This window comes from Lactuca serriola, chromosome 2 (genome assembly GCF_051521515.1).
Source record: "Lactuca serriola cultivar US96UC23 chromosome 2, Lser_US96UC23_V15, whole genome shotgun sequence".
Taxonomy (NCBI): Eukaryota; Viridiplantae; Streptophyta; class Magnoliopsida; order Asterales; family Asteraceae; genus Lactuca; species Lactuca serriola.
This window is the reverse complement of record NC_136409.1, coordinates 26,230,283-26,240,478: the sequence shown is the minus strand read 5'-3', so window position 1 is coordinate 26,240,478 and position 10,196 is coordinate 26,230,283.

Genomic DNA, 10,196 nt, shown 5'->3' with positions numbered 1-10,196 from the left:
AAGCCTGCCAACGTGGGACACGAAATTTAGCATGCTGCAAATTTAACATCGCCAATCCACTTGAAAGAGTAACAACACAATGATAAACTCTTCCAGTGGAGCCCTTGTTGTTGCACACGCTGACATAGCTGATGAACCAACTCCTTCACACCAAAATCACCCTAATCAAACCAGACTTGCGGTCTTATGAACACCAGTAACCGTGGTTGTGGTGGAAACAACAATCGTGGTTGCGGTGCTCCTTCTGGAAATCACAGCAACAAGCCTCCGGGTAATGCCCATACCCGTGTTTGGCTACATATGCTCCACCACCATGTCTTTTTTCGGCAGCAAGGGTGGGCCTACCCATAGAATTATAGACAATCATATCAACAACAGTCCAGGCCTGATCGCTCATCTCATCAGCCACGCCACGCCCAATATCCGGCTGAAACAAACCCGTTGGACCCCACAGCTCTTGGAGAAGCTCTTCACACAATGACCTTAGACAGTGCATGTTTTAATGGTTTATGGAAACTGGAGCAACCTCGCACGTCACTAGTAACGAAGGTATAATTTCCAATCCATTAAAAACAAGTCATATTCAGTCTATCTATGTTGGGAATGGTCATAGCATCCCTATCAAAGGTTCTGGTAACACCACACTTTTCTTCCTAACCACTCGGACTATTTTGAAAAGTGTCATGTTAGCACCTCAAATCATTAAAAACCTCATATCTGTTAGAAAATTCACATCTGATAATTATGATTTTGTTGAATTTGATCCATACGGTTTTTCTGTGAAGGATTTGATGACTGGGAGGATCTTGTCTCGACACAATAGTTGTGGCATATTATACCCTGTCACGTCGCACCCTCAGCAACAATTTTGTTTCTACTTCCAGTTCGGACTTATGGCACAATCGCCTTGGACACCCCGACGATAATATTTTAGATCATCTTTGTTTTAATACATTCATTCCATGTAATGTGGCTAGTCGTTTGAATAATGTTTGCAATTCATGTCAAATTTCTAAACACAAACTTCTACCATTTTTTGATTCTAAATCTACTACATTGCTACCATTTGACATCGTCCATTGTGATTTATGGACCTCACCCGTCCACAACAACTCGGGTTACAAGTATTACATGGTTCTTATTGATAACTTCACACAATACGTACGGGTCTTTCCTGTAAAATATAAGTCTGACACATTCATCAAATTCAAGCAATTTCATTCTTACGTACTCACTCGATTTAATGCTAAAATCAAAACTTTTCAATGTGACATGGGTGGCGAATTTGATAACAGAAACTTTCGTACTTTTGCTTCGACCCACAACTTACATTTCCGATTTTCGTGTCCACAGATATCCCCTCAAAACGGAAAAGATGGATGTATGGTTCAATGATTCAATGAAATTATCATCGCGTTATTCACTCGTGCCCCTCTCCCTCCTTCCTTTTGGGTCGAAGCACTTCACACAGTCGTTTACCTCTATAACATTCTTCCAGAAAACTCTTCACCTTCGCACTCCTACATCCGCACTTTACCACTGACACCCCACCTACGATCACTTGCATGCCTCCGAATGTACGTGCTATCCAAACTGATCCACAAATAGAACACATAAACTTGGCCCTCGCTCCATTCTTTACAATTTCCTTGGGTACCCACCGAACTAACAAGGTTACCGATACCTTGAATTCTCCATTGGTATAGTATTTCTTTCTCGACAAGTCACCTTTGATGAAACATCCTTCCCGTATCAGTCTCACCACTCCAAGCCATCAAACACCGACATATCCTCCCTTTCTCCCCATCTTGATATTTTCCCACCTTCACCAATCACTCCTTCCGTCTGTAACATCCCAAAAATACGGTCCAAGAACTTCATTTTAAAATAATTTAAGAAAGCCATAATCCATAAAACGTCACAATAAAATCATAAGTTATGTATCTCAAATCATCATACAAAATGTTATGTCAAAAATCATCTCTCAAAATATCAGAGGCTAAAACATCCCAGGCTGCATAAGTGTTGTGTGCACTGCAATCATCCCGAGCTCTTCTCTTTGTTACCGGAAGTACCTGAAACCAAAAATGAAAACTATAACCATGAAGCTTAGTGAGACTCCCCAAACTACCACATAGAATACACATATACATGCAACTAGGAGATACGGGCTCCACCCACACTCATGGAGATACGGGCCCCACCCACACTCTGCTAATTGGGAGATTCGGGACCCGCCCACACTCCGCTAGCTATGAGATACAACCCCCCTCCCACACACACACACTCAACTACTATCAGATACGGGTGCCGCCCACACTCGACTGCTATGAGATACGGGCCCCGCCCACACTCAGCTACTGAACAAGTATATAAGTATCACACAGACAACAAGTATAACTAAGTCTATCAATCAGTCATATATATCCATACTCAAATAAAGCTATGAGATACGGGCCCCACCCACACTCGGCTGCTATGATATACGGGCCCCGCCCACACTCGGCTACTAATCACACATATGTGGGCCAGCCTTAGTGTATTCGACTCGTTCTACTAGAGGAAAACTCACCTCTCAAACTGGGTGCTGAACTCTCGTGTGAGGAATCTCTGATTGCTACTCCCACGACTCCCCGACTATAAATTCACAATGAACACTTAGTCAAAAACTGAAAATGCTTCTAAGGGTAAAATGACCATTTTACCCTTGGTCAAAGTCAACATTTTGGTCAAAGTCAACATTTTGGTCAAAGTCAGCATTTTGGGTTGACCCGACTTGCCGGGTTACTCCCTCAACTCGCCGAGTCCTAAAACCCTGAAATCACGATCTAACTCGTCGAGTTACGCACCTGACTCGCCGAGTTCCCTGACTAATAATGGTCGCGATTTGGCGAATCAACTCGTCGAGTTACCTACAGGCTCGACGAGTTCTACCATCATAGAAAACGGGACAACACAACTCAACTCGTCGAGTTCCTATATGGACGCGACAAGTTCCTCTGTCTGATTGGGCCATCTTAACAGATTAAGCCTCTACTCTTCAGATCCAAACACCATAACTCCTCTAAGCACTGGAAATGCCTTCTTAAGGGTAAAGTTTCCAACTTTACCCGCTTATAGTCCTTCTTAATGGGTTTAGCTCAAACCCTAGTTCTTTAGGACATAGATCTTTGTCCAAAAGCCTTATTACTCCAACCCAAAGCATGAAAACCTAGATCTAGGTCCTAAACACGCAATGAAAACGTAAAAGTCTCGGACTTTACTTCCATGCATGGCCTTTTGGCTTAAAAAGGCCATAAAAACGTCCTTAAGCTTGCATGGGGCTTCCATGGTCATAAATTTTGCACCTTTATTCCATGAAACCCCTTCAAGATCCCAGATCTAAAGGATAAACCACTTGGGACGTCCATGTCCCAAGGATCAAGGTTCTTGAACCAAAACCCCCATAAATGGACATAAGAAGATCTAATGAATTAAAAGCCAAGATGGAGACTTGATTACCAGAAAACGATGAGAATGTAAGGAAGTTTTTGGATCTACTATCTTCTCATTGAGCGTTCTACTCCTTCTTCAAGTTTCAAGAACATACAAGATTACTCAAAAATGGCTCACACACTCACAAAATTCTCTAGGTTTTTGTGGATTAGAGTTTGGGACTTGGAGGCTGGAAATGCGGCCATAAGGTGGGGATTAAGTTGCTTAAATAGGGTGCACAACCCCAAAATTAGGGTTTCATCTACTCGCCGAGTTGAGGGCTCTTAACTCGTCGAGTAGATGGCTTAAAACCCGCTTTCAATATCGCTTCTACTCGATGAGTCTGGGGTTCCAAACTCGTCGAGTAGCTCTACAAAAATAAACAAATTACAATTAAATGTGTACCAGGAATGAGGCGTTACACCGTCACCCCTACCTATACGCCACCATCCCTGTAACTTTTGGCATTTCTTACCCCTCCATCTACACCACCTATAAACTGTAACATTTATAATCCAGGTAAATTACATTTTTTTACCCTTATGTATGGAATTTATTGCAAAATTGGACCCATGGTGGATCTGAACTTGTTGGTTATTTCATTAGATCTTGCTAGATGTGGAGTTTTATGTTTATTAGCCCCCATAATCTTGGTTCATTTGAGTATGAGTTACTTTAGACCAAATTAGTTGTCATTTTGGATGTTTTATAGTGTCTAGAGTGATAAAAATGTAATCTTGGTCCTTCTTTTCCTACGAGACAAAGGTTATGATGTTTTAATGGGTTAAGAAGTTAGGGTTTTAAGGTTTGGGCACTAAATAGTCATGCAAGGTCATCAAGTTGGAAACTTTATGATTTAGAACACTATTTGGGACTAGATTTGGGCTTTGGACGAAAGGACTTAAGGAAATAAGCACTTAATGGGAAGGTTGTTATCTGGTCGCGTATACTCGGCATACTTCTAAGTACGCTGCATGTACGCAATTGAGTTCCCATTTCTGGATCAGTGAGTACATCGTGTGTACATGTTGAGTACGTTGGGCGTATTCATCCTGAGTCAACTCAGTTGACTTTTTGACATTTGACTTTGACCAGGTTTGACATAGGGGTATTTTAGGTATTTTGAGTTTTAGACGGAGATTTGGTCAATATTTGTTGTAAAGGTGATTGGTAGAGTTCGTATTCAGAGCATCATGTTGTTCAGATTTTTCTTCAGACTATGAGGTTAGTTTTCTTGATTGTACTTGTGGGTCAAAGGCACCAAGGCCGACCCACTAGATTTGATATCCTAGTATATTTATTGATGTTATGCTGAGTATGTGGTAGATCTGTATGATTACCTCATTATTATTTATATGCATTAGATTGGTAGATCTATATGATTACCGTATGATTTATGATATGTGTTAGATTGGTAGATTTGTATGATTACCTGCATTGTTGGATATTGATTGTTATTGTATATGTCGACATGTTATGGTTTGTTGGGTTGAGGTGGTCCTACTTTGTGCTAAAAGCCAAGATACCTGGGGCGGTCCGGATAGACTGAAGGCCCGAGAGGTGGTCCAGTCAGGCCAAAGGCCCGGAGAGCTGTTTGGATAGGTTGTAGGCCCTGCGAGTCATTCCAATAAGGTTGAAGGCTTGAGGAGCGGACCAGATAGGTTGTAGGCCCGGTGAGGCAGTCCAGTCATGCTGAAGGCTCATGTATGCATGTTGTATCTATATTGGTTGTGTGTGGTACTTTGGGGGAACTCACTAAGCTTTGGCTTACAGTTTCAGTTTTATGTTTCAGGTACTTCAAATGATCGGGAGAAAGCAAAGGCGTGATCATGCGCATCCTTATGATTTTATGATATTTGATTTTGGGACACTCTGATATGTGACTATTACTTTTGGGAACAATGTTTTGTAAACAGTTATGGAGTTTGGTTGGATTTTAAAAATGAAAAATTTACCTTGATTTTTGGGATGTTACAAGTTGGTATCAAAGCCTTGGTTTGAGAGCATTAGATGAGCATTCGTGTGAATCCAGACTCAAACTAAGAATCTGTAAAAGTTTTCAAAATAATTTTCAAAAACTATTTTCAAAAGTAACCAAGGAATGACGAGATGTGTATGATCATTCGGATCAAGAAAGTATACCCTAAGTTACCTACACTATTATTTGTTATTAGTGACTATGATAGAACTGCATGCTAGTGGTAGGCTAGGGATCTTCAGGAATTGGATGATAGAATTTCCTGATGTATGATGCCTGATAGCCTAGGAGTACTTTTTATATGTTAGATGAAATTGACATCATTATTGTAGTTGCTTAGTATGCCCATCACAGTTGTACATAACTAAGATTCTATAGCTTGAGAATATTTGATTTGACCTTATTTCCTGTTCCTTGTCTGGTTGTGGGATTAAGGTAGAACCAATTATTCGACTGTCCATGGAATCCAGTGTTATGTATGATTAGCATGCATGAGCAGTTGTATGTTTGGTGGAAGTTTCACAAGTGAGTATGTGGGTGTAGCGGGCAAGTTGAGGAATGATTAGCCGCTCTCGGTAGAGTGAGGATAGGATATATGCATATCCTACTTGTGTGTTTGTTTCGGGCAGTTTGTGATGATCCATTGAGACAAATACAGGTAGGTGTGGAAGGTAGTATGGGCTCATACTAATGGAAGCACAGGACCCGTACACATAGCAAGGAAGTCACAAATCTCGAGGGTTTAGTTTATCTGTGATGGTTGTGTTGGTATAAATTGTGGCAATTTTGATGTGTTTTGGTTCATTTTTAGTATGGTGTTCACGAGAAGATCCAGATCTGGTTCTAGATCTAGAGTGGGTGGCCAGGATAGGCCAGGGTTGACTAATGACCTGATACGAGAGATGATTTCCGTTGAGGTGGCTACTGCTGTCAAGAGTTCCATTCCAGAGATGTTTGGGTCTATCAAGACCACTATGATTGAGTTATTTGATGATCACTATGCTGCCCTCACTGAGGTTGTTGACTTGTTGTTGCTGCAGCTACCACGGCTGGTGCTGCTGCGGGGATTCGAGGGGAGAGATCATTCCAGTATTGGGACTTCAACAACACAAATCCCCTAGAGTTTGATGGGGTCAAGGACCCGATCGTGACAATGAGGTGGTTTTATGATTTGGAGGGTTGCTTCTTCACTTGTTCGTGCCCGGCTGACCGGAAGGTCAAGTGCGCCCTAAACCTTCTTCGACTATGGGTGCAGGATTAGTGGAGATTGGTGACCAGTTTGTATACTCCTGAGGAGAGGGTTGTTGTTACTTGGGAGCTGTTCTCGAAGATGTTTCATATAAGATATGTTCCCCTGATGGATACGGAGAAATTGGCTCAGGAGTACTTGGATCTGAGACAAACGACCGAGACGGCGATGGAGATTACCAAAATGTTCAGTGAGAGTGCTTTATTCTATCATAAGTTCGTTGCTTCAGAGTAGGATCAGGTGACGCAATACTTGAGCATGCTCAAGACGGATATTCGGTAGTCTGTGTCTACCCAACGATGCAGTACCCTCGCTAAGCTTCAAGATACCGCAAGGACGCGAGAGATTAAGATACATACCTAGACGAGGAAGCAGCATCAGGCTTCGGTTCAGTCCCAACCTATAGTGAAGTGGTTCAAACCCACTGATTCATGATTAGGAGGTCAGAGGGGCCTCACTGTTGTTGTTTTCTGTATTGTCTTTGCAATCAATACCTGTTATGATGGGCCAGTGTTTCATCATCAGATTGTAAAATTATGATATTTCTCATTTGGTAATTGGCATTTAGGTAAACAGAATACATTGCAATGTCATAATTGCTATTAATAAAGAAAAAATGATACACTTTGAACTATGCTTTGGAAAGCGGCTGATCAACACCAAAGAATGATAGATTTGGGAACCTCATTCATATGATATCCAATATGTCATACTTTACAACATTAATCTATAGAAGGTTATAACATAATTATAGCCAATAATTCTGTATGCAACTGCCTCAGTATAGGCATGTTGAAGATTTAACATTTGGTTCATACGTTAAGGATGCTACAGTAGAGGTCCAGCGTTCTTTGGCTCTACATCAAGTTTTGCATTTCACTTCAATTGCACAAGAATACACATCATCTTGATGCATACTAGAACTAGTTTTGAATTAAAATGAATAAGATAACATAAACAGGTTGGTTGCATATAAAAACACACTTGAAAGAAATTTCAACCGGAAGGCACACAAACAAAGATATGGTCATCAGGTACATATGGTGCCATATCACTTGGATAATTCCTGAGAGACGTTTCTCATTGTCGGACGAGACTTTGGGTCCATGCAAATGCATGCTAGTGCAACATCATAAACACGGAGAATTTCCATTTTAATCCGTCTGTCATCAGTTGGATAAGGGAGTCGCTTGTCAAATATACTTTCCAAAGTTGCACCTTCTCGGTTAGAATAGTTGAGAGACGTTAGGAGGTCTCCAGGATGCTTCCCTCCAATTGTTTCAAGTGCAAGCACTCCAAAGCTATACACATCACATTTTTCATTCACAATGATGTTATATGTTGAACACGACTCTTTTATATGGGAAACAACAAGACTTTTATTAAGACACTTAAGGAGAACTTACACTTTGTGAGACTACTACACACTTTGCTTTCTTTGAGGCTTTCTTGGATGGTTTGGATGTTGGGATTGATTTGGAGCAAATGAGCTCCACACCTATTTATAGGTGTTTCCACCTCCTTATAGGAAGTTTCTAGATCTACATAAATTCATGACTATTCTAGAACTATCTACCATATTCTATATCAATTACAAGCTTTTATATGTTTCTAGAATGTTCTATAATGTCCTAGATAAGTATAGACATTCTTGTGCCTTCCATAGTGTTCTAGAATGTTCCATAGCCTTCCAGGGTCTTCCATCTCGTTCTAGAGTATTCTAGAATCTTCTGGCATCTTCTAGACTTCTCCATAGTATTCCATAATGTTCTAGAATCTTCCAGATCATTCTAGAACATGCTAACTTCTTCTAGACAATAACATGATTCTATTGGGGCTAGTGATGACCTTCAACACTCCCCCTCAGCACTAGCCCCCATTCTCCGTATCATGTTGAGCTGACATCTAAAACCTTCATTTTTTCCTTTACTCAGCCCTTTGGTGAATAATTCCGCTATTTGTTTATCATTCTTGATCTGTCGCATTTTGACTTCTTCCTTGAGAACTTTTTCTCTTCCACATGCTTGGTTTTTTCTTAGTTGTTGTAGTTGTTGCTTCATATATTGTTTTCGTAGTTGACAATGACATTCGTGGTTGCATTTTCTTGCAGCATAATATTGTTCCTGACTTTGTTGAACTATCTTGTGTAGTTTCTTATGCCTCCCTTTGAGAAACTTGTAAGCATGTGAGTTGTCCCTTTTACAAGCCTTGGAAAATTCCCACAATATTAACATGTTATGACGTGATCCCTTATTGATCCGCTCATCTCGTTTAGATGTTGCTCTGTTGAGAAATTCTACTTTGCTCTTACGAATTAATGTGTTTTTCTTCTTTTTCGCCTTATCCAGTTTCTCCATCACATGTTCCATTTTTCGTCTAAGATGAGACTTTTTATGCAACTCTAGTGATGTCATGTTATTATTCTCCTTCGGAACATCCATCTTCCAATGAACGTCTTCCTCCTCCAAGGTTGTCATAAACTTTGTCTCGCTCTTCTTGAGACCTTTGTTGAGTTTCATAGTTGATAGCATTCGGGATCCAATCATATTTCTCTTCAAGGGTACAATGTGAATTATTGAACCCTTAGTGATACGCATGGTATCATCTCTCTCAAATGACCAGGGTCGTACGTTGTCTAGGAAATCCATTCCTAATACCATACGATAGTCATCCATATGCACCACTGTCAAGTCTATGGTGCCTTCCCATTCTGCTATCTTAAGAGGTACTCCATATGCAACACCAATGATAGGCTTGGATAAAGAGTTGACGACTTTCAACCGGTCTGGATTTTTTGTGTATTTGATGCCCAACTTCTTAGCTTCATCTTTAGCAAGGAAATTATGGGATGCACCTGTATCTACCAAAGCCTTGGTGTATCCTCCATTTACCCTGGCATCCACGAACATCAGCCTTCCTCTTTTATTCTTATTCTCTTCTATAGCACATAGTGCCTCAGCATCCCATTCATCCTCTACTTCCTTTTTGGAAGTTACTACATTGCTTTCCACAGACTTTTTCTTTGACCAACAATCCTTGGACATGTGGCCCCACTTTCCACAGTTGTTGCAGTTGCCTTCGAACCTCTTCCCCCGAGAACTTTTATTGTCGGTCTTTTGAGATCTCCATGGTTGTGAGGTTCCTGGTTGACTCTTCCCTTTGTCAGCATTTTTGTATCCTTCTTTAGAAGGTGGCTTGAACTTCCTCCGACTTTTACTTGTGTAGAGTGCTTCTTCTTCACTCTTCAGCGTGATGCCTCCCATTTGCTTAGCCATAGCTTCTTGGCTAGCCAGCAAATTCTCAAACTCTACAAGTGATGGTTGAGCGGGCCATCCTTGTACAGCAGTAACAAAGCTTCTATATTCCGGCCTCAGTCCATGGATAATGATCCTCTTCATTCGAGCTTCTGCAATGACGGATTGCGGATCTAGTTCAGTAATCTCCCGACATATCGACTTGACCTTGTGGAAATATTGAGCAATCGTCATGTCACGT